Source organism: Coffea arabica, chromosome 1e (genome assembly GCF_036785885.1).
Source record: "Coffea arabica cultivar ET-39 chromosome 1e, Coffea Arabica ET-39 HiFi, whole genome shotgun sequence".
NCBI lineage: Eukaryota > Viridiplantae > Streptophyta > Magnoliopsida > Gentianales > Rubiaceae > Coffea > Coffea arabica.
Window position 1 is genome coordinate 10,322,380 of NC_092311.1, and position 15,833 is coordinate 10,338,212.

At 31.6% G+C, this 15,833-nt stretch overlaps 1 pseudogene; it reads left to right on the forward strand.

Annotated features, from left to right (window-relative positions):
* The first annotated feature begins 4,443 nt into the window (after positions 1-4,443).
* Positions 4,444-14,538, forward strand: LOC113691518 (beta-glucosidase 24-like; annotated as a pseudogene).
* Positions 14,539-15,833: the final 1,295 nt, after the last annotated feature.

Here is a 15,833-nt window from a genome sequence, read left to right on the forward strand (position 1 = left end):
TCGACTGTCTGGATCAAACGATTCAAAGCGAGTCATCTGCAACTCCAATTCAATTGCTAAACTAATCTGGTTCCATGGTGGGTCCACCGGTTCAACCGCCAGGCCGGGACGGATTTAATAACTATGCTTCAATGTGCAATTATTGAGCTCCAATTGACCAATTATATATGCCCAAAAAACAAATGGAAAGGACATTGAAAGATACTGTGACTGAAATCATTCAAAGAAATATAATTAGCCTAGAATCTTGAAACGATTAAGCCAATAATGTATTACCAATAAGGCAGTAACCATCAAAAAGCGTAGCCGCTACAGTTATAGAGGGTATGCAGGACCACTGAAGCTTGGAACCGACTAAAAGGCATTTATAAAAAAATGACACGATCGTGTGACGCGATATTTTTTTTAATGAATCAAAAGCAGCTACATCTCTGCGAAAGAAGTAAAAAGAAATAATGAATAAAGAAAAGAAGTTCAATTATTGTACTATTTCTTTTAGAAATGTCCTAAAGAAACATGCTAGACAAAGTAATCAGACTACGAGATCAAATTCGTATTCAACATTATTAGTGAATCAATTGTCTTGAACAAAATATCTTCAAATTGAACAGAAAAAACCAGGATTGATACTTCTAAAAGTGATTTTATGATTGAAGTATATGGTGATTGGATCAGGGGTTTCTACAATTATCAGTCCAAATTATACAATGCGATGTAGACACTCACACAATAAAGATAGATAATAATATAACAAATGTTGACACTAATACAATAACATGCAAAAATTCAACAAATTTCAGCACTTCTAGAAAATCATAGTTTTGACTGTAAGGTATAATAAGTGAATGAGATTGATTGTAGACTATAACTTTATAAATTCTCATAAAGGTTTGTCAAAATGAACTTACGAAATTTAGAGTTGCCTTTGATAACAGAAGCTGTTGATTGTTGAATCCTCAAACTTGTGATCTTCTTATTAAAATATTTGAAAAGGGGTACAAAGGTGGTTGAATATAAAGAGTGATTGAATATGACAAAGAGGTTGGGAAGCTTGCTAATGGATTTTACACGAGAAGATTTCTTTCTTCTAACCGATGCTTTGTCTTCTGATTTTGCCTCTATTTATAGAGTCATCTAGTCTTGCATTTCATCTTCATTTGAATTTCATTTGCTTTTTCTTGAAATGTGGCCGACATCTTTCTTCAAAAGTCATTTGGGTCTTGTCCGCATGGACCCCCGAAATGATCAAAAGTAGATTCGGATGATCCAGCTGACTCTTCAATTTTGTCGGTTTCTTCTTTCTTATTTTGCTTTTGTAAATAGTCCAAATATTCTTTCAGCATCTCGGGATTCTGCATCATCTTTTTCATCAAAAAGTCGTTTGAGATTGCCTCGGATGCCATACTGACACCTTTTTCTTTATCTTTCTTTTTTGGAGTGGTTGTCATAGTGGTTGGAGTGGTTGGCATAGTTGTTGAAGTGGTTGATTGATTTGTCCACTTGAGTTTGTCTCCAGTTGTTAGGAATCTTATCACATTTGTTTGGTCTCCATATTCTTGATTGAATCCGCTCCACCATTTGATCTTGAATTCTCTGACTAGTGACATTGGAAGTGGTTTTTCTAATTCTTGATGAATTTTGAAGCTCCAGCAAAAAATCCATGGTACTTATTATACACTTGGAATGACTAATGATATTTGGATTCTTTTTATCTGGAATAGGGAATATTTCTACAGATTGAGTATCTGTAAGAATTAACTCATAATAATCCAAATTTTTTGAAGGATCATCAGGTTGCCAATAACATTTTTGAGGAAAGATTCTTTGAGTAAGCTGATTGAGTGTAGAATATAATGGTAGTTCTTGGAATCTGGTTAGGGTAATATGCTGATGAAATGGTAGTTCAAAAAAAATATTTTCAATGGTTTTATAATCGTTTTATTTTCAATTGTTCAACTGTCCTGAACAAAATATCTTCAGATTGAACAGAAAAAACCAGGATTGATACTTCTAAAAGTGATTTTATGATTGAAGTATATGGTGATTGGATCAGGGGTTTCTACAATTATCAGTCCAAATTATACAATGCGATGTAGACACTCACACAATAAAGATAGATAATAATATAATAAATGTTGACACTAATACAATAACATGCAAAAATTCAACAAATTTCAGCACTTCTAGAAAATCATGTTCTACAATCAATCTCATTCACTTATTATACCTTACAGTCAAAACTATGATTGTAGGACCAATTTGTAATGATCGTTGTCAGTGTGTATAACCCAATCACATTGCATTACGTTGATTTCTATAATTGCCTGCATTAGATAATCTTTTGGTTTCGTACTACATTGGCTAATGACAAACAACTTATGATATACACATACACATCTATATATGTATGTGTATATATATATATATATATATATGTTAGGGTATCGGGTCAATTATTTGAAAAAGAATGAAAAAGAAAAGACCAACAATTTAATAGAAAACAATATCTAACATGAACGATGAGCAACGCATAAGAATTAACGTGGTTCAGTTTAATCGTCAAGCCTACGTCCACGGAGAAGAAAACTTGTTCTTACTATGAGAGAAAAAACACCACAAGATTACAACTTGATTCCCAAGCTCCAACTCTTATATAACCCTCTCACCCACTAAGAACTCTCTCACTCCTTTCTTGTGTGTCTTTGTAGTATGCCAATCTACCTATTTATAGAGAACATTACTTGGCCAAAAAATCAAATAACAATTGGAAACCAATACTAATTCCTAAACTTATATAGAGTTGGAAATAACATCTAATTCTAGCTAAATAGGACTTTACTTGACTACTATTTCAAATAATTAAAATCCAGTAGGAAACTAGTTACTTTCCACACCAAATAAGGGTCTTGACTAAAAGAAATTAAGCCAATTTTCTAATAATATATATATATATTTCATATTTGAGTTGCTTTATATTTAAACAACTACGCTCTCAATCTCATTTAAAGTATCATATTCACTTTTTTTAGCACTATAAGAGTAATCATTTTTCTTATATTAATAATTCTAAATGCATGATATATAATATTTATTCAAATTTAAAATTGGGTTGCTGCACATATGCATCCTTCCAATTGTGCCAATGAAGAAAAAAAAAATTTACAACGACAATGCATGAAACATAATTCTATACCACCTCCCAAAATGTTAGGTCAAAGTACAACCATGACTCCTTTTTTACTTTTATCCGCCATTGTTATTTTTTCAATGAGATTTGTCATACAATTCAAATTCTCAATCATGGGGAATAAATTGGAAGGATATGAAATATATAATCATTGCCAATACAATTGTTTTAAACAATTGATTGGTGGAGTTAGGGCCGTTTTGGGTGGTGAGTTTTTTTTATGTGTTTGTATAAACTTTTAGGATTAATTTTCTATAAATTGATAGTGTATACATTTTTACCATTAGATGTACGATACATAATCCAAATTTGAATTTGAAACTCAAATTTTACATATGTGTCGTATATCCAATCGTGGTAGTGTATACACCGTCAGTGTATATAAAATTTACTCAAAATTTTATTGTAACTTATTGTAGCAATTGTAGAAAAATTTCTTTTTTCCTTTCTTTTTTCCTTTCTTTTTCATCCTCCTTTCTCCTTCTCTCACTTTCTTTTTCATCCTCCTTTCTCCTTCTCTCCCTTTCCACTACCAGCCGTTGGCTACACCACCTTCGGCATCTGCCACCACCTTACAACTCCTTTTTTTTGCCCTCTCTCCTCCTCCTTCTCCTCCCTCCCCCTTCTCCACCCTATCCTCGTCCCTCCTCCACCTCCTTCCCTTCTCCTACTTCCTCTCTCTCTCTCCCCTTCTCCTCTACCCCCTCTCCTTTCCCTGCCCCCCTCTAGTCGCATGACCAAATCTGGTCACTCAACTACCAGGGGGTAGGTGAGGAGGAGGAGAGGAGGGAGGAGATAGAGAGAGTGAGGAAAAGAAGGAAAGGAGGAAGAGCTTGCGACAGAGGTGGTGGTAGGTTGAGATAGGGAAAAAAGAAGAAGAAGAAAGGAAAGATGAGAAAATCTTTTATGTGTTTTTGGGTATTTTGATGTGTGAATTTTAAAAATTTTAAGAAGTTTTTTTTAGATTTTTATAATTAGAATTGTTAAAAAACTTATAGAAGAAAAACTAGGCAAATAACTCATTTGCCAAAATTTTGTCTTCAGACCGATGATGCATAGCACGTGTTAGCCTTTTACCATTAACTTTTCTCCTTTTCTTCTTACCCAATAAAGGCTCTCCTACTACTATAACTAGGACCAAATTTCGTGAAGATCTGCACAGCCAATTAGCTTTTCTGCAGTTTCAACTTTGAAGCATATAAACCAACTTAGCTTTTCTGAAGTGTGGTGGAAAACTTCCACGAGAGATTAAAACAATGGCAGCTCCTGCTCCTAAGTTTGCAGGAACAGTTACCCGAAAGGACTTCCCAGAGGGTTTTCTTTTCAGCTCTGCTACATCTGCCTTTCAGGTATCTATTGAGTCATTTCTTATAGGGTTTTCTTTAAAGTGCATTTCTAAAAAGTCATTCCTTCCCATTGGGATCCATGTGCATTGAAATCTTAGGGAACGGAAGATTTCCCACGGAAACCTTTATGGTAGGAAGCCCTTTGACCATTCCTACCGTAGGAAGGCATGCAGAGGTCGACACGTGTATTTGGAGAAGGAGGACCAAACGGATCCGTTATGTTGCAGTGCTAACGCGCGTGGAGGAGGAGCAAACGAATTAAATGTATCAGTATAACTATATTAGTATAAATGTATTACTAAATTTAGTTTGACTAATTTAGAACTTTTATTAATAAGCATGTATAGTTAATAGGACAATTGATATTATCAATTATATACATATGCTATTATACATTATATAATACACATAGCTAATAATATCATTATTGTAAGTTTGTAACTAATCAAATTAAATATTATATGTAATTAGATAAAATTATGCAAATATTATAATATAAATATAAACAAATAATAATATAGTATATATAAATATTCATTATAATTATACATTGTATAATTATAATGTATATTACATATTAGATATTATTGTATATTATTATATTCATAATGATTCAGAGTAAAATGCTCATAAATAGCTATTACTTTGTTCGTGTAATAGAGGATAAAGAGCTGATATGTTGTAGGCAAAATTTTTTTTTTTTACTTTCACGTATTTAGTTTATGTTAAATACAAAAACTACTAGTTTTCCTTTCGTAAAAATATTAGTATATCACTTTTTAAATTTTACTTACAAACATTTATGTATTTAACATAAATTATATGATTCAGAGTAAAAAACCTATAAATAGCTAGTACTTTATTCATATAATAGAAGAACCCGTAAAGAGCTAGTAAAAAGTGGGTAATTTCTTTTTTTACTTTCACGTATTTAATTTATATTAAATACAAAACCTACTAGTTTCCCTTTCGTAATAATATTGGTGTAACACTTTTTGAATTTCACTTATAAACATTTATGTATTTAATACAAATTAAATGATTCAAAGTAAAATACTCATAAATAGCTAGTACTTTATTCATGTAATGGAAGAAACTTGTAAATAATTGGTATGTTATGGACAATTTTTTTTTTTACTTTCAAATACTTCATTTATATTAAATACAAAACATGCTAGTTTTCCTTTCGTAAAAATATTTGTGTAACGGCTTTTGAATTTTATTTGCAAATATTTATGTATTTAACATAAATTAAATGATTCAGAATAAAATGCCCATAAAAACCTGGTACTTGGTTCATGTAATAGAGAAAAGCCATAAAGAGTTGGTACTTTATGGGATATTTCTTTTTTAAAAAATATTTAATTTATGTTAAATAGATAACCTACTAGTTTTTTTTCGTAAGAAATTACTGTAACACTTTTTGAATTTTACTTAAAAATATTTATATATTTATTATAAATTGAATTTTTGAAAGTAAAATGTCCACAAAAAGCTAGTATTTTGAATAGGTAATGCCTATTTGCCCATAAACTACACCATCTGAAGTTTATTAATTGTTAATTGTTTTGTAGTGCTTTGTCATTCCTTTGCTAATACTACTTTGGTAATACAAAGGGCAAATATGGTACAAATTTCTTATCTCACTCCTTAAAACAATATTTTCATGACACTTTTTCTAGTTTGGACTGAATATGCAACAGAATCAGTAAGTTTAAGGGAGGTTACTGCTATTTCTTAAACCACAGAAGAGGTGAGTGCTAGTGTCAGAAACCTCAGAGGAGTTCTGCAATTTTCCCTTTGTTTAAAGTTTTCAAGATATGTGATTGTTCTAACTCATTTATTTTGAGTTAGTGGTATATTTTTAACTAACTTCTAACTCATTTAGAGAGAAGTTTGTATTTTTTATTTTGAATTTTAGTGGTATATTTTTTATATTTTTTATTTTTGAAATATTATTGAAGTAATATTTTTCAAATAGATGAAAAAAATTTTATATGTTTAAAAGTAATTAGTTTTATTAATGCAAGCTAATACAAAGAGGTACAATTGAATTTTATTTATTAGACATATAAATTTTTTGTTGATTAGCATTTAGCAATTGGTTGTATCTGTGTTATGTTATTTAATCTTAAAATACAAAAGCTTTAAGTTCATAAATCAGTTGTTGATTAGCCTTTAATATATTTTCAAAAACGATCGGTGGTATAAAAATTCATTTTTGGCTGAATCCCCTCCATTACAGGCATATACAACCCCCACAAAAAATGAACAACAACTGTTATATGGAGATTATAACTAGAAAAGAGAACAATTTTGTCTTAATTTGAAAAACCAATGAAGATGAGATTCTTTGGCCAACTAAAATTACTCTCACATTTCAACAGCCGTCGTCAGCTATGGAAGATTGGAAAAGAGGCCTGCTACACCGGTAGGAGAGAACTTAGAAAATTGGAATAAGTGGGATAGGGGGAAGGGATAAAAATTGGAATAACTGGGATAGGGGGAAGGGATAGGGCGGTCTGCTATGGGGAAGGAAGCAAATAGGAGAGAAAATGCGATGAAAATATAAGAGAGTTGGTGAACCAGTGAGTGAGATGCAAGTTAAAATATTAGTATTTATTAGCTTTGCAATCAGACGTGGGATTTCACAAAACCCCTCAACTTGGTCAGCAATTGAGAGTCGCCACTTTCTTAGCATTCACAGGAAAAAATCTTGAATCCGATACCTATAATCCAAACACTAACAAACGACTTTTCTCGAATATAACTGGTACCACACCCATAAACCAAACCGCCTGTCAGTGTTTAAACTTCCTACTATAATTAATAATATCATTAGTCTAAGTTTGTAAATAATCAAATTAAATTTTATATATAATTAAATAAATTTATTAAAATACTGTAATATTAATATAACTATATATTAATATACTATACATAAATATTCATTATTCTAATACATTATAATTATATAATGTATATTATATATTAAATAATATTATATATAATATTATTATTCATAACAATAAATATAGCTATCTCTATATTTTTTATTATTACATAAACATATATATTATAATAACATCAACATCTAATATACATTTATTTATATTATTTAAAAATAATATAAATATTAGTATATAAATTTAATCAATTTATAACATATATAACGTAAATATACGGTCCTCTATTAATTAAATGATTATACTATATATTTATACAATATATTATACATGTGTATATATATTATAATAAATACAAATATAACTATATTTTTTATTATAAATATATTATAATGATTATAAATATATTATATAACTATACTAATATTCTAATAAAAATATAATTAGTCCTTAAATATTTTAATTTATATATACATCACTACCATAATTATTCGAATTCTCCATTCCCAAACCCTGTTCCGAAACGCCACATTAGATTGTCATGCTCACTTTTCGACAGATTAGTACAACAGTAACAATATAATAATATACAATAATATCTAATATATAATATACATTATAATTATACAATGTATAATTACAATGTATAATTATAATGAATATTTATATATACTATATTATTATTTGTTTATATTTATATTATAATATTTGCATAATTTTATCTAATTACATATAATATTTAATTTGATTAGTTACAAACTTACAATAATGATATTATTAGCTATGTGTATTATATAATGTATAATAGCATATGTATATAATTGATAATGTCAATTGTACTATTAACTATACATGCTTATTAATAAAAGTTCTAAATTAGTCAAACTAAATTTAGTAATACATTTATACTAATATAGTTATACTGATACATTTAATTCGTTTGCTCCTCCTCCACGCGCGTTAGTACTGCAACATAACGGGTCCGTTTGGTTCTCATTCTCCAAATGCACGTGTTGACCTCTGCATGCCTTCCCACGGTAGGAACGGTCAAAGAGCTTCCTACCGTAAAGGTTTCCGATTTCCCACCTTGCCATATTTGGTATTGTCAAGGTTTCGATGAAACATTATGTCAATTTATTTCTGTTTTTGCTTCATTTCTGTCTTTCAATATGAAGGGGCACATGATGCTGATGGTAGGGGAGCAAGCATTTGGGATACATTCTTGAAGGAAAACAACCCTGGTCTCTTTCGTTCTCCTTCTCCTCTCTCTTTCAACTGTCGTGTGAAACAGGATAGTAATCATTATTACCGTACAGGTCTTATCCACTTTTGTCTTGACAAATCTCCATAAATCATCTCATTGGCTTCGTACTACATTTTGAGCCCAGCATTAAGTTTGAACATTATTATACTCCCAAAAGGTAAACTTCGGTGTGTTTCAAGTTTTTACGGACAACTATATCGGGCTCACCTCTTAAGGGCACAGAATAGAAGAATTTTTAACAGTAGAACAATGACATGCTGCAAAACCCATTTCATTAGAATTAGAAGGTTAGATTGGAAATTAAATAAAAAAAACTACAAATTTGCTAGTACACTTTTTGTTGGAGATCATAAATTTTGCATATAGATAAATATAGATATGTATAGCTTTGCGACATAGCTTCGGGTAAAAGAAAATAAAGGAGGAGGTATAATGAATCAAGCTATTCAGTATCTTAAAAGTACTACTGCTTATTTGAGTTCTATTTGATTTTACAAATATTGTGGCTATTAATGGACTCAATCCAGTTGAATTCTACTGCCGGTACAAGTTATAGCTTCTACTACAGATATTGTCACACACAATAGTTTGGGGGGCTACACATAAGTGAGCATCTGATTTAACCCTTTTTGGTGTTGTTGATATGTATTGCAGGAGGACATAAAAATCATGAAGGAGATGGGGTTTAATACTTTCAGATTGTCCATATCTTGGCCGAGAGTGTTACCTTGTAAGAATTCATTTCCATTCTCCTCTCAGGATATATTCGTCAAACTGAAAAAGAAGTCCAATTCTATGGAAAAGGACTAATTTTTCTTGCGTATAATAACAGGTTTGGATGCATGTTATATAATAACAATGCAAATTGAAAGTTTTAGTTTGCACATCCTTGTGTGCCCATGAACAGTGCAAGAAAGATTTATATGGTCTCAATAACAGTTAATTCCTTTGTCAGACGGAAGGAGAACTTATGGGCCCAATGGTGAAGAGCAAGGAGTGAATAAGAAGGGGATAGACTTCTACAACAACGTCATTAACTTGCTCTTGGAGAATGGTAATTTCCTTATTCAACCAATTTTTCTTTTTGCCCTTTTTGAAGCTTTGTCTATATCAACAATTGAATACAAAATTAATAGAAAGAAATACATAATGAAGCTTCTCTAACTGAGATTGCAATCACATGTGACCAAGTATTGAGCCAAATGTGACTCTCTTTCACTGGGATTTTCCTCAGGCGTTGGAAATTGAATATCTAGGGTTCTTAAGTGACAGATCAATGTAGGTAATAGTCATCTTTTCCTTCTCAAATCACCTTGATGCCAATATCTCTAATTGTGAAGTCTACGTGTTTTTTCCCCTTTTTGAAGGTCCATTCTTTGTAAAGCTTGTATGCATTTGTCAATGCAATTTGACAAGCCTATAATTGCAACTACTTATCAACAATTGAAACTCCATTAATTTTTCTGGAAATGTTTGTTTTTCTAAGCATGTCTGAATCGGGGAATCCTTATTATAGTCAGTTTCTTGTTTTCTATCAATAGAAGGGTTATATTACCTAGAAAAAGGTAAACATATCTCAACCAATGATCATATAAACTAGAAAATAAATTGGTCATTCATATTGCCTTTTACGTACTTATCCTTTTTTGATATTGCCCATTTATATATTTCCCAATTCCCATGATCAGAAAATTAACTTTCATTGACTTGAAATCATGTATCTGCAGCAAGGATTTCATGGACTACGCAGATCTTTGCTTTAGAGAATTTGGAGACAGAGTGAAGTTATGGTTGACATTTAATGAAACATGGACCTATAGTTGTTTGGATACATGGTGGGTTCGTTTGCCCCAGGCTGTGGTGCTAGTTCTGAAGAACAAAGGGAAGCCATGGCCAGAACCCTCCCATCCGGCCCTGGAAGTACAAGGAAAGCGTTGGCTCGTCGCCTTGCACCCAGAGCTGGAGACCCAACCACGGAACCGTATATCGTCACACACAACCAGCCCTTGTCTCATGCAGCGGCAGTGAAATTGTATAGGAAAAAATACTAGGTTCTATTCATATACATCTCTTTTTTTCCCCCTCTCAAAAGGCAATATATTACAAAAAAAAGAAAAAGAAAAAAAGAAAAATGGCTACTACCTCATATGGGAAAAATACTAGGTTCTGTTCATATGATTTTTTCTCTAATTCTTTTTTTTCATAAAAGGCAATATCTTATTAGAAAAAAAGGTCAACTATCTCATCTAGGCTTGTTCCCATACCCTTAAAAAAAGGGTCTACCATGTCATCTAGGCCTGCTCCCATGTCCTTCTCACTATTGATTGTCAAGTAAAGGATTCGATTCAAATTTTGAACCGATAACTGGAGAACTCTGAGAGTCCTCCCTTAATTATTGGGTCAACCCCAATGATTATATATGTTTGTTTACTTGATAAATGCCAGGCTTTATAGTTCATGATTATTATTCATACTAACATAATTGTTACTGGCACTCCATGGATTTCTTTAATCATGTAAAATGACATAATTACTCCTACTTTATTTTTAGGGATAATTTCAGAAACCTCCATCGAGATTTTCGATAATTTCACTCAGTTCCCTTGAAGTTTACATAACTACGGAGACTTCCCTTGGTGTGATAAAAAAATAACAATGCCCTTCATTAATTATCAACTCATTGAAAAACTCTATCAAATATTAAAGCTCTCTCATCTATTAACAACCAATAATTATTCAAACTACAGTATTTTCCATTTAACTATCTATCCTCTTCCTCCTACATCTATTTTCCTTTCAAACTTATTTATTTATTATTATCAACCAAATGTGTACTGTCGCCACTAATAAATTACCAAACTACCAATACTTATATATCTTGGTATCTATTTCCAATTCTTGATTTTCCATTATTATTAAATAGTTTTCTTGCGTCCATTTTTGTTTCCAATTTTTGATAGGTATTAGCAAATTGAAATTGTCAAATGACAAATTAAGTGCTAATTTCATTATCAAACTAGATTGAGATGAAGATAGTGACAATGATAAAAAAAAATTAAGGATAGGAAATGGAATTGAAACTAAATATAAGTTATACCGTTATGGTTGAAAAAAAGTGTTTTTGGTATATATTTATAACTGCATTGTGTTTCTATTTTTGATTTACAACTATTGATGTTATTCCTATAAAGATAATTTGATTGATTTTGAACTCTATGCCAATGGAGTATATTGGATATTGATATTAGTAGTGATGGTTTAGATTATTTTGTATTAAAAAGGTGGCAGCCATGGAATTAAAATTTAAGGATATTGACAAATATTGTTGTGTATTAAGGAATATCTGATATTGATATGAGATTGTAGGTAAACTTTTGGATATCTCATGTAGCGTTTATAATTGATACAATAGTCTGTATCTTTTTAGGTAAAAAAAGGAATATCAGAACAAAAATAAGTGTTTATTTAATAGTGATTTGGATATTGATGGGTAGGTAACAAGTAAAGATAAATGAAATAGAGACTGTGAACCATTTTTTTTCCTTTACATTTTTGTTGTTGAATTATAACTCAAGGGCATTATAGAAATTTTGAGAAAAAGTATAGCCTGTTGGGTCTAGAATGTTACTTAAATAGTGAAAATAGGGGAGGTAGGTGTAGTAGGTGTAATTTTTAGAACTTGAGGGGAACTTTCTGCAATTGTCAAAAACCTTAGGGGAGGTATGTGAAATTAACCCTTATTTTTAATTATAGCATGCCTTTTTCTCAAATTGTGCAATTAAAAGGCAGTATAGGGGTATTTTGTCTTTTCGCATAATTAAAAAAGTCAAAATATAAATGTTATTAGAAAATTTGACAGTGCCAGTATTGGACATGACTTTGGCAAAGACAAAGAGTGGGGCGTCTACATTTTTTTCGCAATGGCTACAGTCTATCTTACGCCTATACTAACCTATATTATGGGGGAGGGGGAGTGTGCAGAGGTTTGTAGGGAGGTTGGAGAGTGAACCGCAAGACCAAATAAGTGCACTACTGCTCTTTTTGAATTGCATGAATTGTGTGGCACATCTACATTGTGGGAATAAAAATGAAATACACAAAAAACATATGTGGGAAATTGATTGAAACTGCAGTCACCTTTTCAAAATAGTAAAAAAAAAATTTAACGAACTCCATAATGACAAATTCATTCAATTTATGCATAAATCCGCAGAACATCCAAAATGGTCAAATTGGGCTTGGACTCGTCATCAATTGGGCTGAACCACAAACTGATACGCAAGAAGACAGAGATGCGGCACAATGAGTGATTGACTTCATGCTTGGATGGTGAGTACTACTAAAGACTTTCAAAAATTTGTTTGAAAAAAATTTGTATGTTCTTTTTCAATTAATACCTTAAAGGGTACTCGAATCTTAAATTTTCCAATGGATATTCGCAGGTTATTTGATCCTGCAGTTTTCGATAAATATCCCGACAGCATGAGAAGACTTGTAGGAAATCGACTTCCAGAGTTTACGCTTGAACAAGCTACAGACTTGATTGGGTCATTTGATTTTATTGGGATGAACTATTACACTGCTAATAGTATAGAAAACAGCCCTCCCACAAGAATTACCTTTTACAATCCAGAGTCCCAAGCTATATGCCATAGTAAGTCTATTTATAGCTTGAAGAATTAATTTTAGATCAACACAGTTTTGTGGATATTGAGTGATTATAATATTGTTCATTTTGCATTTTTGCAGTGCTTGGTGAGGAGGCAAGTTTTTCAACTGAAGCAATTGAGCTGATACTGCTTCCTTCAATTTGAATTGAGCTACAATTTATTGTGACAAAAAGGAGATTAAAAATCTTAATTTGGATGTATGAAATTTATGGCATGTAAAAAAAAAACTCTTAAGAAGCAAAACCTAGAGAGAAAAATTTGGAGTATATATGTATATTTTCCCCTTTAGTTGTGACTAATATTTCTCCCTTGATAATATTACAGGCAGGTTCTTCTTGGGTTTACTCTTATCCCCAAGGATTGGTGAAACTCTTGCATTATGTAAAAGAGAAATACAATAATCCCATCCTTTACATCACAGAAAATGGTATTCAGTTACACGAATTACCAACCATTTACCTTATTGCCATCCCTTTTTTCCTTATTAAACACTGGTTGAAAAGGACTTTAACCTAGTTCGCAATTTAATTGCAGGAATCGATGAGGTGAATGGTGAAAATTTGTCCATGTGGGAAGCCCTTTATGATCACGATTGAGTAAATTACTACAGGGTACATCTGGAGGCCCTTAAGCAGGTTATCTCGTAAGTGCTCCTTTTCTTTAAAAAGCAGATTGTGATGCACTTTTTAGCTGGTTTTATGAGCTAATAACTTTAGAAAACTTCACTTGCATAATGCATTAGGCATGATTTGGATGCATCAAAAAATTCTTCAAAATAATATCCATGAAGATGTTAATTGAAGAGCTTCAGTTTGATATTGAAAGGTATCTCACGTGTTTCCCTACATACTAAAGATGTCGATTTTATTAGACAAACTTTCATTTTAATATCATATAATATAGAATGAAACCTTCAAAAAGAATAACTATCTTACATTTACTTGTTAGGAATCTTAGCATTCTTTGATGTATTTAAATGTTCCAATTTCCAAGCAGAGAAGGGGCCAACGTCAAAGGATCCTATGCGTGGTCACTGACAGACAATTTAGAATGGGCTTCAGGCTTCGATTCTCGGTTTGGATTGAATTACATACATTTTCGTAGAGAACTGGAGAGGTATCCAAAACTAACAGCTGGATGGTTCAAGTTTTTCCTCGAGAAGTAAAACTGAGCAAGATTCTTCTACTCAGCGTGGCATTGGAATAAAATCGTGTTTCCCAAAATAAATCATGAACCCGAGTCTTATGTCATGCTCAGTTTCTCTGCTTCAAATGCCAGAGTTGGTTCCTTTATGTGTTGTTCTTTTATATCATACTAATGAAAGCAATCCGAGTGTTTGTTTCTCTATCACGGGTGTATCACTTTCTATGTGGAGTGATAATGTGGATTTAGTTTCGTTTTCTCATCTTCATGGGATAATTATGTGCCAATTATGTTGAGTAACATACTATTTTAATGAAATTTGTAATGTTTGAGTATTCTTTTAAATCTTGTCCCAAATACTTCCTATACAACCTCAATAAATGGTTAAGCAAATAAAGATATTTTCTAAATAACTACCATTTCTGTTTCGCTAGATCTCTTTTGAGTTCTCTGAGTGCAAAATGATTATCATTTAGAGGCTCAAGGTAGCAACTCAAGAAATTTTGAGCAATAAAATAAGCCAAAGTTGAGGTAAATATATAAACTAAGAAATGAATAAGTACACTATTCCTTGTTGTTCCAAGTTTTCTCAACTATGGAGACCTTCCTTCTGATAGGTGGTCGCATTTTCTTTGAAACTTGAACAGGACTAAGAATTACAGAAGACAAATTCAGTAACAAACGAATCATTTTATTTAGCTCCATTCTTTCATGTTTCATGGAAAATTGATCTTTCTAATTGTTCTTAATGCTAATTAAATTTGGTTGATGAATAAAAGAGTTCAGAACAACAATTCTTTTTGGGAGGTTTCAAACAATTGCAAGAAGTTTCCCTCTAATTTTTAAAGTTACATATACGTCCCTCAATTACTACATATATTACAAAATAGTTTGCATTACAATATAGACCAAACATGCTAAACTTTTCTTCAAATATCCTAAAATGCCCTTTATTTGTTTTAAAAAAAAATAAAGAATTTTCCTCATTACCTTGATTTCTTCAAAACTTGTGATAGACAATTGTAGAACCTCCTTCGACTATACTTATCATCCCCCTTGTTCACTTTTTTCCGCCTCTCTCTTTGTTTTCCTTTCTTCTTCACTTTCTTCCCCCTCCCAGTTTGCTTTTCAGTCTTTGTTAAGGAATAGAGCTGGTCAAGACCAAAGCTTCAATTGGCTGGCATAAGTTTGAGTTTAGATCATTCTTTGACAAAATGAATTGAGCTCGAACACCAAATCAAGCTTAATTAGTAAACAAATGAACACAAGCCTTGTTTGCAAATATTCATTTCGCTTGTCAGCATTTAAAAAATTTAC